This window comes from Bubalus kerabau, chromosome 18, assembly GCF_029407905.1.
Source record: "Bubalus kerabau isolate K-KA32 ecotype Philippines breed swamp buffalo chromosome 18, PCC_UOA_SB_1v2, whole genome shotgun sequence".
Lineage (NCBI taxonomy): Eukaryota > Metazoa > Chordata > Mammalia > Artiodactyla > Bovidae > Bubalus > Bubalus kerabau.
The window spans coordinates 14,559,602-14,582,426 of record NC_073641.1 but is presented as its reverse complement, the minus strand read 5'-3'; the positions used below and the strand labels follow the sequence as shown (position 1 = coordinate 14,582,426).

The 22,825-nt window shown below is 39.5% G+C and overlaps 1 protein-coding gene across 12 annotated transcripts in view; it reads left to right on the top strand.

Moving 5' to 3' along the window:
* Window positions 1–22,825, top strand: part of MAST4 (microtubule associated serine/threonine kinase family member 4) — a 613,695-nt gene that overhangs the window by 330,303 nt on the left and 260,567 nt on the right. The gene's annotated exons all lie outside the window — the stretch shown is intronic.

Genomic DNA, 22,825 nt, shown 5'->3' with positions numbered 1-22,825 from the left:
TTCATACTTTTTATGGTTGTTTTTAGCCATTTATTTTTTGTTTCATGTTGATCTAGCTATATTACATTTTAAAACTTAAAGGTGGGGAATTTTATATTTAAAACATTTAAGATAAAATTCCCCACCTTTAAGTTTTAAAATTTAATATAGTAATATATGATAAATAAAACTGCAAAATGACTTTGCCGTTTGGGAATCTCTTTACTTGATGTTACTGATTGGAAAATAGTTACTGATAACTTAAAGGATTTTCTGTGAATTTTATTTCTTTAAGTGTGACTTTGTTCCTGTGATAATTGTACAACTATCCTAAGATGCAAAAATGGGGATGCAGGCATGATATATTTTAACCAGTCTAAAAATTAGATTATAATAAAGCTAAAGTGACCTTGTAAATAATTTGTATTTCTATTTATATAACAAACTAGAAGTTATATCCATACCTGGATTGGTTGAGGGGTGTGTGTAAATATGACAATATGACAAAGACCTGTAGCTGAAGTTTATGATAAACTATGGGTTTTCAATCTTTTTGCTTTGGATTTTTCTAAAATTTAAACCATGTTGACTTAAGAAATTATCACATTTGAAGTTTGAGGTAAAGTTGTTTTTAATATTTTATGTTTTTGATAATTCTTACATTAAGTTTTTACTAATGTGATATTAATTTTGTTCACTGACATTCTTGATAGTTTTTTTTGGAAACTTTAGTTATAGTATTAAGGTAATAAATACTTCTGCATTTCTCTGAAAGCATCTGAAATTCTAAAGCTGCCTGTGATTTAAAATAATGGTTACATTTCTTACAAATTGAACACATATGCAGATACACATGAGATCTGTATTTTGCTTATGAAAGTGAAGAGAAGTCCTCATGTTGGTCCCTGCCCATTTTCACTTGGTTAATTAGGGAAAAACTATTAGTTTCTTCTATAGCCAAAAAAGGAAATGGTGAAGTAACATATTGTGATTATTATTGAGTGATATAAATACTTGACAAATTATAATTGTGTTTTTAAAAATGATATTTTTAGTACTTTCACTGAAAATATAATTCAAATAAATAGGTATGGCAATTTTTAACATGTGTATAAATATTAAAGATGATAATTTAGAGAAGGAAACTAATTTAAATTGTTTACATGAAAACCAAAAAAGGACTTAGTAAAGTTAAGAGTTCACTTTGAACTTTCTAAATGAATTTATAATTTTATTAGGTCAAAATCAAATATAATTTTCCTGCTCTGTTCTAAATTAGGTAATTAGTAATCACTGCCTGGCTTCCACCCACTACTTACATGAAATCAGCTAGTAGGCACCCCATGGACCCCAGTTTTATCACTAAAACTACTTTGCACTATTCCAAGACTCTGAAACATATCTGGATGCTACAGTTGGGATAAGGGAACACTTTGTTGGTTTCAGAACAGATTTTTTTTTTTTTTTTTAACCAAAGAGCAGGAATGCTTTCAGTAGTGTGTGGAGCTATAAAGAGATTAACCCAACTGAAGTAACTTCTGCTGGCCAACAGTGGAAATTTAGGTGACAGAGCAAATGGTAATTATAAGCCATTGAACAAGCTGAGCCTACCGAGAGCCAAGAGCAATCATGTTTATCAAAGGTTGACAAATGATATAAACTGTACTGTATTAAAGGCATATCACATTTCTCATATTTCCTAATAAGCTGTATTTTAACCAGCTCAAATTGTGTTTCCTGCACTTTTTTTTGTTGTTGTTGTTTAATTGCCAAGTCATGTCTGACTGTCTGCGACCCCATGGACTGCAGCAAGCCACACTGTCTCCCAGAGTTTGCTCAGACTCATATCCATTGAGTCAGTGATGCCATTCAACTATCTCATCCTCTGTCATTCCCTTCTCCACCTGCCTTCAATCTTTCCCAGCATCAGGATCTTTTCCAATGAGTCAGTTCTTCACATCAGGTGTCCAGTCCTTCACACCAGTCCTTCCAATGAATATTCAGGGTTGATTTCCTTTAGGATTGAATGTTTTGATCTCCTTTCCATCCAAGGGACTCTCAAGAGTCTTCTCCAGCACCACAATTTAAAAGCATCAATTCTTCAGTGCTCAGCCTTCTTTACTACCTGCAATGCAGGAGACCCTGGTTCAGTTCCTGTGTTGGGAAGATCTGCTGGAGAAGGGATAGGCTACCCACTCCAATAATCTTGGGCTTCCCTTGTGGCTCAGCTGGTAAAGAATCAGCCCGCAATCCAAGAGACCTGAGTTCGATCCCTGGGTTAGGAAGATCACCTGGAGAAGGGAAAGGCTACCCACTCCAATATTCTGGCCTAGTCACAAAAAGTCGGACAGGACTGAGCAACTTTCCCTTTCACTTTCAGCCTTCTTTATAGCACTTAAGTTTTAATCATCATTAAAACAGACAAAGATGATAATCATAAATATAAAAAGATATTTGTGTTATCAAATATAATATCACTTTTATGTGGAATCTAAATAGTAATACTAATGAGCTTATTTAAAAAACAGAAATAGACTCACAGACATAGAAAAACAAAACTATGATTACCAAAGGAGAAAAGGGGAGGGATAAAGTAGGAGTATGAGATTAACAGATATACACTACAATATATAAATTAACAAAGATTTACTGCATAGCACAGGGAACTATATTTGATATATTATAGTAACTTATAATGGAAAAGAATCTGAAAAAGAATATACATATATATAATATATATACACATATATGTGTGATACTGAATCACTGTACTGTACACCTGAAACTAACACAGTATCATAAATAAACTTTACTTCAGGGGAGGGGCCTGGGTCACCCCACCTTGAGCAGTCCTGACGTCCTCATCCTCTGTCACTGTCCAGTTATCTTTGACTGCCACATATGGGTTCCCACAAATCTCCGAAGGAAACAGTCCTCATTATGGGAGGAGCCTTGGCTGTGCTCTGGACCAGAAGGGCGTCCTTGTGATTCTGTTTGACATCAGCCACCCTGCTCAGACCATTCCAGAAGGCATCCGGTTTATACCAGGAGACATCCTCTGTCTCTCTGATGTAGAGAACGACTTTCGGGGTGTCAGTGTGGCTTGTGTGTTCCATATCATGTCTTACAAGTTAACAGTCCAGCAATGACATGGTGTGTTCATCCAGGAAGGTGACTGTGAGACCAGAGATCAAGCCTTGAGCCTTTGGAGTGGCTCTGACTGATCAAGCACTGACTCCAAGACCCTAGACTACCAGAGAACTAAACCTAGGGAGCATCAAATAGTGAGAACTCACACAAAGGAAACAACTCAAATACAAGACCTGGCATCACCCAACCACCAGTAGCACCCTGTGCAGGATGCCTCATCTAAATAACAAACAAAGCAAAAATACAAACCTAATCATCAGCAGACAGGATTGCCACCTCACTCAGCCTTGCCCATCAGAGGAAAACATACAAAAACTCAGCACAAATTGCACCCTATATGAAGCTTACACAAACCACTGGACCAACCTTACGAGGGCAGAAACCAAAAGGAAGAAAGAATTCAACCCTGAAGCCTGGGAAAAGAAGACCTCAAACACAATAAGTTAATAAAATAATGAAAAGGCAGAGAAATACTACACAAATGAAGGAACAAACTAGAAACACAGAAGTCCAAATAAATGAAGAGGAAATAGGCAAACTACCTGAAAAAGAATTCAGAATAATGATAGTAAAGATGATCAAAAACCCTGAAAACAAAATGGAGAAAATGCAAGAATCAATTAACAAAGACCTAGAAGAATTAATGAATAAATATACTGAGACAAACAACACAATTATTGAAATTAAAAATACTCTAGAAGGAATCAATAGCAGCATATCTGAAGCAGAAGAATAAATCAGTAAGCTGGAAGGTATAATGGTGGAAACAACTTCTGAAGAGCAGAATAAAGTAAAAAGAATGAAAAGAACTGAGGATATTCTCAGAGACCTCTGGGACAATATCAAATGTACCAACATTCGAATTATAGGGGTCTCAGAAGAAGAGAAAAAGAAAAAGTATGAGAAAATTTTTGAAGAGATTATAGTTGAAAATCTCCCCAAGATGGAAAAGGAAATAGTCAAACAAGTCCAAGAGGCACAAACAGTCCCATACAGGATAAACCCAAGGAGAAATACGCCAAGGCACATACTAATCAAACTAACAAAGACTAAGCACAAAGAAAGAATATTAAAAGCAGCAAGGGAGAAACAACAAGTAACATACAGGGGAAACCCCATACGCTTAACAGCTGATCTTTCAGCAGAAACTCTGCAGGCCAGAAGGGAACAGCAGGATATATTTAAAGTACTGAAAGGGAAAATTCTACAACCAAGATTACTGTACTCATCAAGGATCTCATTCAAAATTGATGGAGAAATAAAAAGCTTGTCAGAAAAGCAAAAGTTAAGAGAATTCAGTACTATCAAACCAGCTTTACAACAAATGCTAAAGGAACTTATATGGTCAAGAAATATAAGAGAACAGAAAAGATCTACAAAATCAACCCCAAACAATTAAGAAAATGGCAATAGGAACATATATATAGGTAATTACTTTAAATGTAAATGGATTAAATGTTCCAACCAAAAGACACAAACTGACTGAATGGATACCAAAACAAGAGCCATATATATATATATACTGTCTAAAAGAAACCCACTTCAGACCTAAAGACACATATAGACTGAAACTGAGAGGATGGAAAAATATATTCCATGCAGATGGAAAGCAAAAGGAAGCTGGAGTAGCAGTCCTCATATTAGACAAAATAGACCTTAAAACAAAGAATATTACAAGAGATAAGGAAGGACACTACATAATGATCAAGGGACCAATCCAAGAGGAAGACATAACAATTGTAAATATCTATGCACCCAACATTGGAGCACCTCAATACATAAAACAAACACTGCTGCTGCTGCTGCTAAGTAGCTTCAGTCGTGTCCGACTCTGTGAGACCCCATAGACTGCAGCCCACCAGGCTCCCCCGCCCGTGGGATTCTCCAGGCAAGAACACTGGAGTGGGTTGCCATTTCCTTCTCCAATGCATGGAAGTGAAAAGTGAAAGTGAAGTCGCTCAGTCGTGTCCGACTCTTAGCGACCCCATGGACTGCAGCCTACCAGGCTCCTCCGTCCATGGGATTTTCCAGGCAAGAGTACTGGAGTGGGGTGCCATTGCCTTCTCCAAAACAAACACTAACAGACATAAAAGGAGAAGTTGACAGTAACAAATAATAGTAGAAGACTTTAACACCCAACTCACACCAATGAACAGATCATCAAAACAGAAAATTAATAAGGAAACACAAGTCTTAAATGATACATTAGATGAGATGAATCTCATTGATATCTTCAGTACATTCCATCCAAATGCAGAAGAATACACCTTCTTCTCAAGTACACATGGAACATTCTCCAGGATAGACCACATCTTGGATCACAAATCAAACCTCAGAAAATTTAAGAAAAGTGAAATCGTATCAAGGATCTTCTCTGACCACAAGGCTATGAGACTAGGTATCAGTTACAAGAAAAAAACCTGTAAGAAACACAGGCACAAAAACATGGAGATTAAACAACAGGTTACTAAGTAAACAACAGGTTACTGAAGAAAAAAAAAAAAATTTCTAGAAATAAATGACAATGAAAACACGACAACTCAAAACCTATGGAATACAAAAAGCAGTTATAAGAGGGAAGTTTATAGCAATACAATCCTACCTCAAGAAACAAGAAAAACATTGAATAGACAACCTAACTTTACACCTAAAACAAAAGGAAAAAGAAGAAAAACAAAAAAACCCCAAAATGTGTAGAAGGAAACAAATCATAAAGATCCAAGCAGAAATAAATGAAAAAGAAATGAAAGAAACAATAGTAAAGATTAATAAAAAAAAAAAAAAGGCTGGTTCTTTGAGAAGATAAACAAAATTGATAAATAAACTATATTTCAGGTTTTTAGAAAAGAATAAATTTTAAATATAATTATGCATGTGTGTAAATTCTTTATTGTTAATTATAAACCTATTTTTAAGTGTATGTAGACTATGCAATGGCACCCCACTCCAGTCCTGTTGCCCAGAAAATCCCATGGATGGAGGAGCCTGGTAGGCTGCAGTCCATGGGGTTGCTAAGAGTCAGACACGACTGAGCAACTTCACTTTCACTTTCCACCTTCATGCATTGGAGAAGGAAATGGCAACCCACTCCAGTGTTCTTGCCTGGAGAATCCCATGGATGGAGAGGCCTGGTAGGCTGCGGTCCATGGGGTCACACAGAGTCGGACACGACTGAAGCGACTTAGCAGCAGCAGACTATCACAGGATCTTAAAATCACAGTAAATAAGCAATGAATAAGCATATCATAAGATTAACAATAAAGGACTGTTTCTTTTATCATATACCAAGTATTTAAGACTTTAATTTGCTCCAGGGCTACCTAAGCTTAGACTCTGAAAGACAGAATTCTTAAATTAGGATGGAGAACCTATCTTTCTTTGTAGAACCAATATACATAATCATTTGTGACTAGGTGTTGGAATGGCTGTAGTAGAGTCCATGGGCAAGAAACAGAGTTGTTTGTGTTTGAAGCTAGGAGAACTCTAGCTGCTGCAAGTGCACCATCATAGCCCCCCAAAAACCCCCCAAAACAGTGATATAGAGGATGTGAAGTGATAGACTAGAAAGATATAAGCACTAGAATAATTAAAATAGTGCTCACAGAACCTAAAGAGTAAGGAAAGAAATGCCCCCCAAACTGCAACCTTGGGTACAAATAGTCACATATATTGATTTAAATTATTCAATTCAGGTTATAGTCAGCATCTCTGCCTTACATGAAGATACAAAGCAGGTGATATTACGGTTTTGACCAAAAAACAATGATGTACCTCCAAAAATAATTCAGGTATTATGTTCAAAGCAATGTTCCTTAGGGCCAGAACCCTTCTTAATTCATAGGTGTTCTTAATCTAGATCAAACTGAAGTAAAAACAACAACAACAACAACTTATGTGGCATTGTACTTTTAAAAGACAAAAAAAATCTTACAACTTACAACTAAAAATTAAAACTGAAACAAGGTAAATATTTTGCTCACATTAGTTATCAATTTAAGACTTGTAAGGGTTGCCTACAAATGATCACAAATGATCACAGTAAATTAGAGCAGTAACACTGTTCTAATTCAATACTATTCTCTTGTTCTTGTTTAACTTACCTTCGTTAAATACTACCTTCATGTGTTTGGTACTGTCTTCAGTTAGGTTCAGTCACTCAGTCATGTTTGACTCTTTGAGACTCCACACACACTTAAGCAGGCCAGGCTTCCCTGTCCATCACCAACTCCTGGAGCCTACTCAAACTCATGTCCATTGTGTCAGTGATGCCATCCAACCATCTCATCCTTTGACGTCCCCTTTTCCTCCTGCCTTCAATCTTTCCCAGCATTAGGGTCTTTTCCAATGAGTCGGTTCTTTGCATCAGGTGGCCAAAGTATTGGAATTTCAGCTTCAGCAATCAGTCCTTCCAATGAATATTCAGGACTTTAGGATTGACAGGTTGGATCTCCTTGTAGTCCAAGGGACTTTCAAAAGTCTTCTCCAACACCACACTTTAAAAGCATCAATTCTTCAGCACCCAGCTTTCTTTATAGTCCAACTCTCACATCCATACATGACTACTGGAAAAACCATAGCTTTGACTAGACAGACCTTTTTTGGCAAAGTGATGTCTGTTTTTTAATATGCTGTTTGTGTTGGTCATAGCTTTTCTTCTAAGGAGCAAGCATCTTTTAATTTCATGGCTGCAGTCACCATCTGCAGTGATTTTGGAGCCCCAAAAAATAAAGTCTGAAAAAAAAAATAAAGTCTGTCACTGTTTTCATTGTTTCCCCATCTATTTGCCATGAAGGGGCAATGCCATGATCTTAGTTTTCTGAATGTTGAGTTTTAAGCCAACTTTTTCCACTCTCCTCTTTCACTTTCATCAAGAGGCTCTTTAGTTCTTTTCCACTTTCTGCCAGAATGGTGGTGTCATCTGCATACCTGAGGTTATTGATATTTCTCCTGGAAATCTTGATTCCAGCTTGTGCTTCATCCAGCCCGGTATTTCACATGATGTACTCTGCATATAAGTTAAATAAGCAGGGTGACAATAAACAGCCTTGACGTACTCCTTTCCCAATTTGGAACCAGTCTGTTGTTCCATGTCCTGTTGTTGATTCTTGACCTGCATACAGATTTCTCGGGAGGCAGATCAGGTGGTCTGGTATTCCCATCTCTGTAAAAATTTTCCACGGTTTGTTGTGATCCACACACTCAAAGTCTTTGGCATAGTCAATAAAGTAGATGTTTTTCTGAAATTCTCTTGCTTTTCGATGATCCAACGGATGTTGGCAATTTGATCTCTGGTTCCTCTGCCTTTTCTAAAACCAGCTTGAACACCAGGAAGTTCACGGTTCACATATTGCTGAAGCCTGGCTTGGAGAATTTTGAGCATTACTTTGCTAGCATGTGAGATGAGTGCAATTGTGTGGTAGTTAGAGCATTCCCTGGCATTGCCTTTCTTTGGGATTGGAATGAAAACTGACTTTTTCCAGTCCTGTGGCCTCTGCTGAGTTTTCCAAGTTTGCTGGCATATTGAGTGCAGCACTTTCGCAGCATCATCTTTCAGGATTTGAAATAGCTCAACTGGAATTCTATCACCTCCGCTACCTTTGTTCATAGTGATGCTTTCTAAGGCCCACTTGACTTCACATTCCAGGATATCTGGCTCTAGGTGAGTGATCACACCATCGTGATTATCTGGGCTGTGAATCTCTTTTTTGTACAGTTCTTCTGTGTATTCTTGCCATCTCTTCTTAATATCTTATGCTTCTGTTAGGTCCATACCATTTCTGCCCTTTATCGAGCCCATCTTTGCATGAAATGTTCCCTTGGTATCTCTAATTTTCTTGAAGAGATCTCTAGTCTTTCCCATTCTATTGTTTTCCTCTATTTCTTTGCATTGATTGATGAAGAAGGGTTTCTTTTCTCTCCTTGCTAGTCTTTGGAACTCTGCATTTAAATGGGTATATCTTTCCTTTTCTCCTTTGCCTTTAGCTTCTCTTCTTTTCTCAGCTATTTGTAAGGCCTCCTTAGACAACCATTTTGCCTTTTTGCATTTATTTTTCTTGGGGATGGTCTTGATCACTGCCTGCCTCCTGTACAATGTCACAAACCTCCATCCATAGTTCTTTAGGCACTCTATCAGATCTAATCCCTTGAATCTATTTGTTACTTCCACTGTATAATCATAAGGGATTTGATTTAGGTCATATCTGAATGGAGAAGACAATGACAACCCACTCCAGTACTCTTGCCTGGCAAATCCCATAGACAGAGGAGCCTGGTAGGCTGCAGTCCATGGGGTTGCTAGGAGTCGGACATGACTGAGCGACTTCACTTTCACTTTTCACTTTCCTGCAATGGAGAAGGAAATGGCAACCCACTCCAGCGTTCTTTCCTGGAGAATCCCAGGGATGGGGGAGCCTGGTGGGCTGCCGTCTCTGGGGTTGCACAGAGTCGGACACAATTGAAGTGACTTAGCAGCAGTAGCAGTAGCAGCAGCAGCATACCTGAATGGTCTAGTTGTTTTCCCTACTTCCTTCCATTTAAGTCTGAATTTGGCAATAAGGAGTTCATGATCTGAGCCACAGTCAACTCCCGGTCATGTTTTTGCTGGCTGTATAGAGCTTCTCCATTTTGGCTGTAAATAATATAATCAATCTGCTTTCAGTATTGGCCATCTGATGATGTCCATGTGTAGAGTCTTCTCTTGTGTTGTTGGAAGAGGGTGATTGCTATAACCAATGTGTTCTCTTGGCAAAACTCTGTTAGCCTTTGACCTTCTTCGTTTTGTACTCCAAGGCCAAATTTGCCTGTTATTCCAGGTAGCTCTTGACTTCCTACTTTTGTATTCCCGTCCCCTATAATGAAGAGGACATCTCTTTTGGGCATTAGCTCTAGAAGGTCTTGTAGGTCTTCATAGAACCGTTCAACTTCAGCTTCTTCAGCATTACTGACTGGGGCATAGACTTGAATTACTGTGATATTGAATGGTTTGCCTTGGAAACGAACAGAGATCATTCTGTCGTTTTTGAGATTGCATCCAAGTACTGCATTTTGGACTCTTTTGTTGCCTATGATGGCTCCTCCATTTCTTTTAAGGGATTCTTGCCCACAGTAGTAGATATAATGGTCATCTGTAAAAAATCACCAGCTTCCCATCTTTATTTTGGCTTAATCCACTATTAGAAATGTTAAGCCTCATAGACACAGGAGAGAGTACAAAATACTGATGCAGCAGATCCCAGGCAAGGATGAGGTGTCCTTATTGCTTCACATAGAGACCTAGGGACACTAGTGGTAAAGAGCTCGCCTGCCTATGCAGGAGATATCAGAGATGCTGGTTCCGCCCCTGGGTCGGCAAGATCCCCTGGCAACCCACTCCAGTATTCTTGCCTAGAGAATCCCATGGACCGTCCATAGAGTTGGTCATGACTAAAGCGACTGAGCGTGCATCAGAAGTTCAAGTGTGTTATCACCAGGGAAGATAAGGTTCCTTTGGAGTGACGGTCCAACCCTGTCCCTGGGCTCCTTGCAGAAATTATGAATCAACTATAATTGTGACCTAAGCACTTGTACTTTCTGCTGCCAGGTCTCCTGCCCATTAAGAAATGTGTTGAGACTGCTCCACTTGTTTGTATGAAGCCACTGGGTCAGTAGTCAATGATCCTTATACTGGGTGCCTTAAAGAGGAATAGCCACTCTTTTGAGAAACCTATTGTGAGCGGGTCATATGAGCTTCCAGCTGCATTTAATTTCCAGGTTAGTTAATGTCAGAGGACGGCTTTTTAAAATGATACATTAACTGTGGGGACCAGTTATTAATCCCTACACCTAAATGCCGATCGGGCAGTCTTCTTGAGTTTTGTAATATCTTCTAACATTCAGATTCTGATGAATGAAAGAGCTCTTTGCAAAAAAAGAAAAAAATACCATTGGTCCCTTCTCCTAGTATTGAATTCGTTAAAAGCCATCTCACTGTCTCTTAGCAAGGGATAGGATTATTGAAATGTATGAATAGAAAACTTCAAAAGCGAACCTGTCAAAGCAATACAAAGTAAAAATATTTTAAATATAATTGCAGTTTTATTCAGTAGTGAGAAAAAAAGAGTCAAAGCATTTCTCCTTAATGCCACACTGAGGCATGGAACATTTTGTGAGAATGAGTAGAATATTCACAGGAAGGAGGGCACCTCGGCGTTCTCCAATTTAGGACGGCTCATGACCCCCAACCTCCCGTTTATCTGACCAGATTTCCAACAGCTCTGTTGAGGCCCCTTCATTTTCATCTTCTTAGACACCCCATCATGTAGCATGAGATCACATTTGTAGGGACACTGGGACTGAACAAACACTTTCTTTTACATGGTGCTTTCAGAAGAATTCTTTTATGTCCTAGATGGCTAGGCTCCTTGGATGTCTGAACAATGAAGAATCGGAGCAAGAAATTTCTACACCAGAACCCTGGGAGCATAACATACTTTGAAGTAAATTTCTTTGCTTTGTGGGACCATAGTAAAAAGTGGGGTTTTTCATGATCCTTACATTGATGTCTGCAAAGCCAGATGGCTTTGTAAAATGAGCCCCAAGCAGTATAACTGATTAAAAGAAATGCCATGTAGTTGAAGGCTTTCCTATCCATTATGAGCCTTGCAGATAGAATTGTTCTCTTGGGGTCCATTAATATTGGGGAATCGCACTCTCTATCTTTAGGGGTCAGCCAGTGACAACTGAGGCAGGTGTTGGCAGCAGAAGCCTCCCAAATGAAGGCTGAAAAAGTCTCTCTAGCCAGCCACTGGGAGAACTTCCTCAAAAAGAAATGAAGCTGGCCACTGATGGGAGTGGCAGATTTTATTTTCCTGGCCTCCAAAATCACTATGGATGGTGACTGCAGCCATAAAATTAAAAAACGCTTGCTTCTTGGGAAAAAAGCTATGACAAACCTAGACAGTATATTAAAAAGCAGTGACATCACTTTGACGACAAAGGTCCATCTAATCAAAGCTGTGGCTTTCCCAGTAGTCATGTATGGATATGAGAGTTGGGCCATAAAGAAGGCTGAGTGCTGAAGAATTGATGCTTTTAAATTGCGGTGCTAGAGAAGACTCTTTAGAGTCCCTTGGACAGCAAGATAATCAAACCAGTCAATCCTAAAAGGAAATCAACCTTGAATATTCATTGGAAGGACTGATGCTGAAGCTCCAATACTTTGGTCACCTGATGTGGAGAGCTGACTCATTGGAAAAGACCTTGATGCTGGGAAAGATTGAGCGTAGGAAGAGAAGAGGACGACAAAGGATGAGATAGTCAGATGGCATCACTGACTCAATGAACATGAATTTTAGCATGCTCTGGGACATAGTGAAGGACAGGGAAGCCTGGCATGCTGAAGTCCATGGGGTTGCAGAGTCAAACACGACCGAGTGAACAACACCAACTGAGGGGAATAAGTGCTTTGAGGGTTGTAGGTACTTCCTGAAGTTGTGACTCACGTATTTCAAGTTATCCTCTCATTCTTGGCTTTTTTTTGGTTGTGGTCCTACGTCTGCATCCTCCTGAGCACCCCAAAGCTTCCAACGCCTCGCACCTAGGGGTGACCCTCACTCGTTCATCTTCTCTGTAGAGTGTAAATGACTCTTTTGAGGATACTCAAGCTCTTGCTTTTGTTGTTGCCCGTATAGAAATCATTCAGCCTGTGTTTGTAACCCAGAGCACTAACCTTAATGTAAGAACACAATCATATATTTCAAGTTGTGGGAAAGGAAGGGTTGCTGATGAAACTTGGCCTTCAGGTAGAGGAATTCATAGATGCAACAAATTGTTCTCTGGCTCTATAACTTACTATTTGATTATTGGGAAATGGTATTTGGGCAGAGGAAGGAAAAGCTCATCTTAAGACAAGCTTTAAAACCCTGTTGTAAAAGAGATAGCTGGCCCTGGGTTTAGTTCTGTTCCTGTCATCAGGAAATATTTCAGTCCTGTAGTGTTAGTTATTGGAGACGGCGATGGCACCCCACTCCAGTACTCTTGCCTGGAAAATCCCATGGACGGAGGAGCCTGGTGGGCTGCAGTCCATGGGGTCGCTAAGAGTTGGACACGACTGAGCGACTTCACTTTCACTTTTCACTTCCATGCATTGGAGAAGGAAATGGCAACCCACTCCAGTGTTCTTGCCTGGAGAATCCCAGGGATGGGGGAGCCTGGTGGGCTGCCGTCTATGGGGTTGCACAGAGTCAGACACGACTGAAGCGACTTAGAAGCAGCAGCAGTATTAGTCATAGGCAGTGTTTGAAAACCAAACCACCTCATTCTTCCTTTTCTCCCCATGGCCGTGTCCTCTTGTTGCCTCATCAGAGGTAGTGCTGACTTGCTCACAGAGTAGCAGCAGTGGAGAACCAGTGACTTGTGTCCCATTGAAATAGCTCACTTCCAAAAAGTTTGTACTTTCTGTCTCTCTGAATTTATAAGAATCCTTTCAAAGAAGAAAATAATTCAATCCTAGAGGCATTTCCAAAATTAGTTATTAGAGAATGAACCGATACGTGGTCTCTTATTGTGGTCTATTTTTTTAGTAATAATATAGAATTTATAGCATCTTAGTAGGTTAGGGCTAATTGGTCTTTGTAGAAAATAATCATTTAAACAATACTTTTATCAGTCACACAGGGGGTCATTATAGAACTAGAAAACAGGAAGAATGCATTCAAAATTTCCCTATATCTGACCACTTGAAGAAAAGAGAGTTTAAAAAGCAGAGCATTTACTTTTTACTTATGTCTTTTGATGCATTAGATAATTTCTCTTTTGGTTATTTTTGGTGTTGTAGTCATATAGCTTTTAAGAAATGGGGTAGCATTTTATTTTGCTGTGAAAATTCTTAGATCATAAAGTGTTGATCATTTTTCACAATTACTTCCATTGTAGAAAAGTGGAGAAGTATAAAGAACTGTTTTCATCCATAATCCCGCCTTGTAGAGACAGTCCCCACTAGCATTTTAGTGTATTACTTTTCAGGTTTTCTTCTAAATCCTCGTTCTTTGATGCTTATCGATTCTTGGAGTCCATTTTCTTTCCAGCTGGGAAGTACTTTCTGAAGCCCACCAGTCATATATGAGCTGGGTGACCCACCTGCCCACAGAATTTGCTGTGTCTTCCAACAGAAACAACCAGGAGAGCAGGGTTCTGGGCTGTTTCTAATGGTCACGTATCATCGTTTAGGTTCCTGACCCATTTCCTTCCTTTCAGTAACTCATTTTATAAAGTTCCAAATGAGAACTTTTTTTTTCTACAGCTGTTGGCAATATTTGTTTAGGTTCAGAAAAGCTGTTACTTTTTATGTGTGGGAAATCACTCTGAACAACACATTTTAATAGGTTCCACTGGTCAGCAGAGAGATGCTATATTCATTTAGGGAATAGAACAGATTTTCCTTTGTTTGGCTTTAACACTTGGGGCTTTGTAAGATTTCCCCAGAAACCAGCACTGCGGCCATTCTTAGCCAAGTTGTGATTTGCAGAGTGATTTATCGATCAGGGAGGGTTTCCCAGAGCTCCTCAGGATGTGTCGTTAGAGTAACTTTGCACAAGCTGGAGTAGAGCTGCCCTAGAGCCAGGGAGTTTCGTTCCCTGCGGTGTCCCCTATGTCTAGAATCATACACCAGTTGTTTTATAATTATGGTCTATGTGTGTTTTAAAATCATGTATCTCCCTGTTTTTTTTTAATTTATTTATTTTTTAATTGAAGGGTAATTGCTTTACAGAATTTTGTTGGTTTCTGTCAAACATCAACATGAATCAGCCATAGGTATACATCTGTCCTCTCATGGACTAACCCATTAGTTAAGTTGACTGAGCAATAATTGTATTCCTCCGTTAAGTTATTCCAACTTCCAACAAGAATATGCTGTGCTTCAAATATGAATGTAGATGTTGGGCCCTCCCCTTGATGTATTTGAGTCTAGTGCAATTTTATCTTATTGTTTGCATTTACATCTTTTATGAAAACAGGCAACAGTGATGGATTCATTACTGATTAATGCTTTTATATTTTTCCAGCCCTCTGTCTAAAGAAGTGTAATTTAAATTTAACCTTATCCTAAATTCTAATTTATTTGTTTTGGTTTATTGTCAGAGAATTTTAAGCGTAGGTGACAGAGGCTTTCATTTACCATTTGGCATTGAGGAGTGCCAGACATAGATAACTATTCAAAGCATATTTCCTCTTGGTCTGGCTTGAATTTCCTATATCACAGTTTCACGAAGGGGAGGGAGCAGGTAATGCAGTACATGAAATGGATGTTAGTTGATTGGAATCAGGTTAAGCTTTCTGCAGGTACAATTCCCATGGTTTGAATACATTTATCTGATAATCATTCTTTTGCTAGATGAAGGAGAGAAAGGAAAAGAGACAGTTAAAAAAAAAAAATAATCAATTGGACTGTGACCAAGGAGCACTCTGACTTTAGGTGCGTTGTTTTTTTTTTGGCGGGGGGCGGGGGGGGGCAAGGTATAATGGCTTGCATGAAGGGGACTTTGCTGGTGGTCCAGTGGTTGAGACTGTGTGCTCCCAGTGCAGGGAACACAGGTTTCATCCTTGGTCAGGGAACTAAGATCCCACATGCTACAACTAAAGATCCCATGTACCACAACTAAGACTCGACCCAGCCAAATAAATAAAGATTTTTTAAAAAGGCTTGCATGAGAGTAAGAAACACCAAATTCATGTTGCTGATTACCTCTGGGAGGAGAGAGGGGAGCTAAGATCAGGATGGGTGTTGGGGGTTTCAATGATGTGTGATTTATCAAGGTGAGCAGCTGATACTCAGGTATAGATGGTCATGCCATTATTCCTTTCCTATATTTTTTATTAAAAATTATAAAATATGGAGAGTGGCTGTGCATGGAAGGGAGATTTCCCCCAGGCCACTTGTATCTTTGAAAGATTTAGCTTTCTTTAACAGCTTTTCCAGCCCTTGCCATTCTCAGCCTTTTTCAGACACATCCTGTGGCTAAAAAGGCCAGGAGAGGGGAAAAAAATGGGAAGGTGTTGTGGGCACAGGGAAATGTGTGTGAGAAATATTGACAAGGTATTGACAAGCAGAGGACACTTAGACAGTTGGCTGCTCAGAAATGAGTGATTGCAGTGCCTCTGTCTGCACAATCCTTTACTCTTCCTCCGCTTCACTCAGTTGTTTCTGCATAAGCCTGGGGCAGCTGCATATGCATGCAGTTCGGTCCTGTGTACAGACTCTGAAATGTAGCTACCCTGTTTGACAGGGCCTGATTTCTCCTTATCTTACACAGTGATGCACCCATCACTGTGTTAATCATCCTTGTTAATGGGGGAGGCCCTGTTAGAGGGAAGCACTCACCCTCACCCCGGCCATTAGTGAGTATTCCTGGAACCCACAGGGCTGGAGCCCCAAGTATGTAATGATGGTGGCTGAGAAACCAAGAGCCTCGAGAGACCACTCGAAGCCCACAAAGGAGGTGGACACTTGAAAGACAAAGAGCATCGTGCCCAGCTTGGCAAGGTGGGTGAAGAGGTTCCGCTCACCCCATGAAACTAGTCTGCCAAGGCTGCTGTAACAAAGTGCCACAAGCTCTGGGTGGTTTAAACAGCAGGAACTTCTGGGTTTGGAAGCTAGGAGTCCAAGACCAAGGTGTTGACAGGGCTGGCTTCTCATGAGAGCTGTGAGGGAGGATTGTCCCAGGCCTCTGTCCTAGCTTCTGCAGTTTGCTGACCCGGTCGTCTAACTTGGCTTGATCCTTAGTTGTAGCCACACGTGTGGCTCCCATATCTGCCTTCATCCTCACATCCCCCTGTGTGCATGCCTCCTCCTGCATCCAAATCTCTCCCTTCTGTGCGGACACAGTCACAGAATAGGACCCCACAATGACCTCATTTTAACTTGATCATCGGCAAAGATTCTGTTCCCAGATCGCATTCCCAGGGGCTGGGTGTGTGGACTTCAGCATCTTTAGAAGGACACAGTTTACTCTGCAACACCCCCTCCACTTCTCATCCTCACTGCTTACATCTGAAAGGGAGATTCTACCCGTCAGCTTAAGCTTGTACTGGTCTATGAAATGTCGTCTTGTTTTCTCAAGAATTCCTCTGAATGGACTCCGTCGTCCTGTGACAGAGAGACAAAGGACTGTGGGAAAACACAGAGATAAGACAAGATACCTGTTAGGGAGAGAGCAGTTGAGAGGAGCATTTGCAAGAGAACAAAGCCAGGAAGAAATATGAATTACTCCTTGCTACCATTTCCTTTTTCCTTTTATCCAGACTCTTCTGCACACCTCATTAGAGCAAAGACTAATCTATCAAAATCCAATCGATTCCACTTTAGATGACAGCCAATGAATATGGTTTCTACTAGTTACCTGTGAAAAAGGCCTTTGTGGACAAGCCTGGAAACCTCCCCCACTGTTGATAATGTTGTTTTTCTGAGAATGCAGTCTGACGCCTTAGCCTGACAGATGCACCTACAGAGCGTAGCCCGGCGTATTGTTGAGATGAGCTGGGGAAGTAGGGCTGCCCAGGTTGAGCCGTCCTGGCAGCTTTCTCCCTCCCACGTCAGGGTGCTTGGGGGATACAGAAGGGCACTCTGAGCAATGTTGCTCTTCCCTGCTGGAAGGTTAGCACCTACTTGGTGTCCCTTTGGTCAACAAGGCTGGACCTTCATGTGCCTCAAGGATTTCCCCTGGGAGCTGGACTCATGCCTAACACCACTGGGGCACCTACAGAGACTTTCAGCTGTATCCCCAACATCCATGGTCCCCTTCTGCTTTATGGATATGACTGATTTTTTTCAGGGCGGGGTAACATGCTCAGTTAAAAGACTATGCCTAAGAGCTGCTTTCCCTCACCTCTGGATGTAGTTACGGTATTGTGTTCTGGCCAGTGAGATCTAAGCAGAAGTTTCTTGGAGAATAGACAGCTGGTGAGGATCCTTTTTCTTTTCCTCTGTTTTTGTCTTTCTGTATGTAATGCATTTTTTTTGGCCAGAAATCAGGCAGCCACATGGGTCCCTGAGGTAGAACATGAAGGTAGATTACCAGAAGGATGATAGAACTGAAAGGTGGAAGTACTTTAACCAGATGATTTGGTAGTCACCACATCAACCGTGGATTTCCTGCTTCTGAACCTTTTTCATGTGAGAAAGCAATAAGCTCTTTTGCTTAAACCACATATTGGTGCAGCTGAGGCTATGACCCCTAATCCTAAGCGAGACAGAAATCCTCTCCCAGGAACCCCCATCACTGCTCTTTAGAGTGTATCAGAAAGGCAAGGTTGGTCCAAGGAGAATGAAGACAGGAGAATTCCTCCCTCAGACTTTAAGAAGAACTAGTCTGCTGGGCCCCATGACATCTTTTCCGCAAAGCATTTTTTATGTGATCTGGAAGAGAAGACTCGGAAGCTATGCCCCCTCTAACTGCTCCCTTATTCATTCACAGCTCTCTTTCCTAATACCATAGATAGTGTCAGTCAGTACCATTTTCTACCAACTAGCTTGTGGTTTCAGGAGCATCACCATCGTGGTAGCAAGACACTATTTTGAGTGCTTCATTGCTTTTTACTATTGTTTCAGAAAGTTGACTAGAAAATAGAGCAAGGAACATGCTGATATCAGTGATAAGATATATAGTGCTCATAGATTTAGTGTAGCTGACACCAGAAGGAAATTATTTCTTTCCCAAAAGGACTAATACTTAGCTTCCATCAGACACCCATTGTTCTTTGGCCAATGGTGTATGTATTTGTGAGTGAAAAGAACAAAATTAAAGAATGTGGACAGATTTAACATGTATTGATGAGGAATCATTAAGAAATTTGGATAAAAAAATGCCCTGATTATATATTTGGCTCTGTAGCATGTTTTCAGGAATGTGTGAGGCAGGAAAGAAAATTGCCTTTCTACCTGGATTCACTATCTACTCAGCACTGTTCTCTGATATGAAGCAGGGAATTGGGAGGAAAGGGGGTGAGTGGGCTTGCTTTGGAACTGTACTTGTGGACCTGAAGGAAGGAGAAGCTGAGATTTATAAAACTGCTGGGGCTGGACTGAGGTTGTATATTTTATGTTGAGCAGGGGGCCCACTCCACACAGCTGTGTAGGATAAAGAAAAGTCAGCCCAAATGTTTCTTTATCCACCTTATCTTGTGTCTCTGCATTTCCAAATTCACAGCTACCCTCTAGAGATGAAGATTTTCATGGAGGTCCAGACTTAAGGGAAACCTAGATTCCTAGGACTTATGCGTCTGTGACAAGGGGGCATCGTTCTCTAAGTGTCTCATTTAATGTCACAGTGGTGTGGGATTCTAAAAAGTATCTGCTGCTTGAGGAACTTAGAAGGCAGTTAAAGCCATCCATTTATGGCTTGTTTTAAGTGTATAAAATGTATTTTCTCATGCAGTATGTTTTTCCTTATTTTATTTTCATGGGGTTTCAAAAACTTAGCAAGGCTTTTAAAGGTTCACTCCTAACCTCAATTCCCATTACAGTATTTCTCCCCAAACTATTGATTTCATCACTTGTGGGTTGACCTTTCTTGGTGTTTATCAGGACCCTGATTCTTGAGGTGAGAGATGAATTTCATCATTGTTTTTAAATAAGTATTATTATTTTTTTTATTTCTTTAGCTAGCTAGTGAAGATGGGGAAATGATGAAGTTCATGAAAGGAACCCCACTAACTCTGATACAGTTTTCTCTAACACATTCCCAGTGAAATGATAGTTATCACTTGTAGATAAACTAGGATTGGGTGTGACATTATGCTGGATGTCACTTATTAACTTCTGACTGTCAATCTGAAGCAATCTAGAAAGTTTGAAAATTATTTGTGTTTTATATATTCATATTTTCCTTGGCCTCCATCACCAAAACTATTCAGATCATATTGAAGGCAGTGTTGCTGCCGAGAAGGCCTGCATATATGAAGATACTGTTACAAAGGGGCACATCAGTTTCTCAAATGCACGACTCCAGTGACTTCCCACTGAAATTTCAAGCAGTATGGGGATACTGACACCCGGTGACCCTGTTAGATGGTATTACCGGTATTTATAGGACATTTTGGAAGGAGCCCATGAATCCATGGTATCTTCAGAAAATTATGGAAGCACTATAAAATGAGATTGGTATCCAGCATTCTTTTCTCAGTGGTGGTGATGGTGTGGATGCTATCTTCAAATAATAACCTATCTGGGGAGAAAGAGAACGTTCTGAGAGCTGTGCATTAACGGTCACTTCTGAATTGCTGTACATAAAGTCTTAATCAATGAGCGTTTTTTACAGATGGTCTTGTGTCACACTTCAATATGAATTATCTGAGAGGTTTCCGGAGCTGAGTAAGTAAGAAGTCTTCATTAGGAGAAGCTCTGTCACCTTCACTGGGAAAGATGATGAAACCATCAACTTTATAAGGGATTGGCCTTTTCACTGGGAATTCTTGGGCTCCAGAGAGGAGTGCAAGTCCAGAAATGAATGCCTTGTTTTAACCTCTACTTTGCTCACTCAGTAATTTCATAAGATGCATTTTCATAGAAGATTTTATTATCTTCTGGTAGTTGAATAGTATGATTTCAAAAGTGGAGGTGACCAAGAACTCTAGGCCACCCTGCAGGTTGTGTATTTCAAGAAATAATAGTTTGTTTTCTCATAAAAATAAAAAGGAAAATGTGGAGGAAAAAAGATGAAATACACTTATGTTGAAATTGTGCTTGCACTTTGAATTAAATTCTCTGCATGGCTGGTTTTTATTTATGACCAGAAATGATGAAACCTTGATCTGAAAGTGGCAGTACAAACTGAATAGGCGATGAAGGCTTTCTCTGTTTTGGGGTTGATAATTAGTTATGTGCAGGTCATGGGTTGACAATTAGTTCTGTTCCTCAGAGCATGTCTGCAATCTTTGATATCTACTTAAGCTATGTAAATAATTTGCACAGTTTTTATTATGATTTTTCTGTTAATCTTTGATGGAGTGAAATTTGATGTTTTCTCTATGACAAACCATGAAATTTAGTAATTAAATCCTTTTATTTATTCAAAGTCTGCACTTAGTTAAAATAAATTTCCACAAAGCATTGTGTTGGGGTTTTCAAAATGTTACTTCGTGGTTCTTTTGCAACCAGAAAGTGTATCTTTTCATAAGCATTTCTAATCTGATAGTTTCATTCTTTAATTCTCATCTAAACAGGAATCATTTAAATTGGGAAGCCACAGATTTCTTTGGCCTTTCAGAGCTTAATATGACCAATCCTTTGCATATCTCAAATTTATTATCATTTATTACTACATTTTGGAGAAGGAAATGGTGCCGCATTGCAGTATAATGGATAATCTCTTGAACAGAGGAGCCTGAAGGGCTACAGTCCATGGGGGTTGCAAAGAGCCAGGCACTACTTAGCAACTGAACAACGATTGCTACATTTAACCATTCATAGATTCTTTCCATAGTTCTTTAATTAGAGTAAACAAAGTACTTATATTTCTGGTAACTCCTTATGGCTATATAGTACTTATATGCCCCTCTTATGTAGTAAAACTTCTGATGAAATAGTTCAGTGATGATGAGATTTATGTATTTTGACTCCTTGAAAGTGAGATCTTGTGATTTGGAATTGTATATACTTGTGTTTGAGCAATATTTCCCCCGCCAAACCTACTAACAGTTTTTCCTAATTGTTCTACTGATCTAGCAAATTGTTTTCAGCTTTTTTGGTCCACACTTATTTTCTTTTCTGGCTGCACATCACCATCTCTTTTCCACTTATTAAACGGAATAATTTGCCTTTTATAGATTATTCTTATCCTCTGATTATTTAGACTGTTCTCATCTTAGGGGCTGTGAACAGCATTATGGAATGTATCAACTCCCTGAAGTTATATGTAAATGTGTGTGTTTTCTAAAGCTTTCACCCGAGCCTCAGAAACCTCCTTAAGAAGGCTTATTTTGGAAATTCCCTGGTGGTTCAATGGTTAGGACTCTGTGCTCTCGTGTCAGGGAACTAAGATCCTACATGCTATGCAGCATGATCAAATGAAAAAAAGAAGAAGGCTTAGTTTATTTTTTTTTCTCAAAGAGATCTTTTTTCTCTACCTAAATTTAAGCTTCCTGTGGGAAGGCACTTACACTTGTTCCCTCACTTGTTCTGTAAGGAGTACAGACAGCAGAGTGGCAGCTCATGGGCAATGTTGACTGCTTCTGTGCTTCCCAGACCAATGTAATTTGTGACCATGCATTTAGAAGGGCTCCTCTAAATGGAATGGTGCATGAATTTCTTTTAAAAGTGAAACATTTTCACACTTGCATATCGACTTCAGTATACTTATTTTCATGATAATTGTGAACGCAGAGAGAAATCAGGTATAAACTTGTATTTAATGGTTTTTACCACTACAACTAAAACATATTAAAACAGATATGACTAAACTGCAGAGCACCATTTAACGTAACAATATCAATACTGTATATTAATGATTTACATGAAATATGATTATAAGATATAAAGATATAATGATTTGTCAGAACTAGATCATTCTTAGTAAAACCAATATGCTATTGAGTACTATGGCACCTGCTTCCTTCATGTGTGTTTTGAGTTGACATCTTTGTCATATGTAGTCTAAAGCTCAGTTCTATGACTTTTCTGATAAAAAACCTTTAGTGATGGTTCCATGTTACTCCATGATATTAT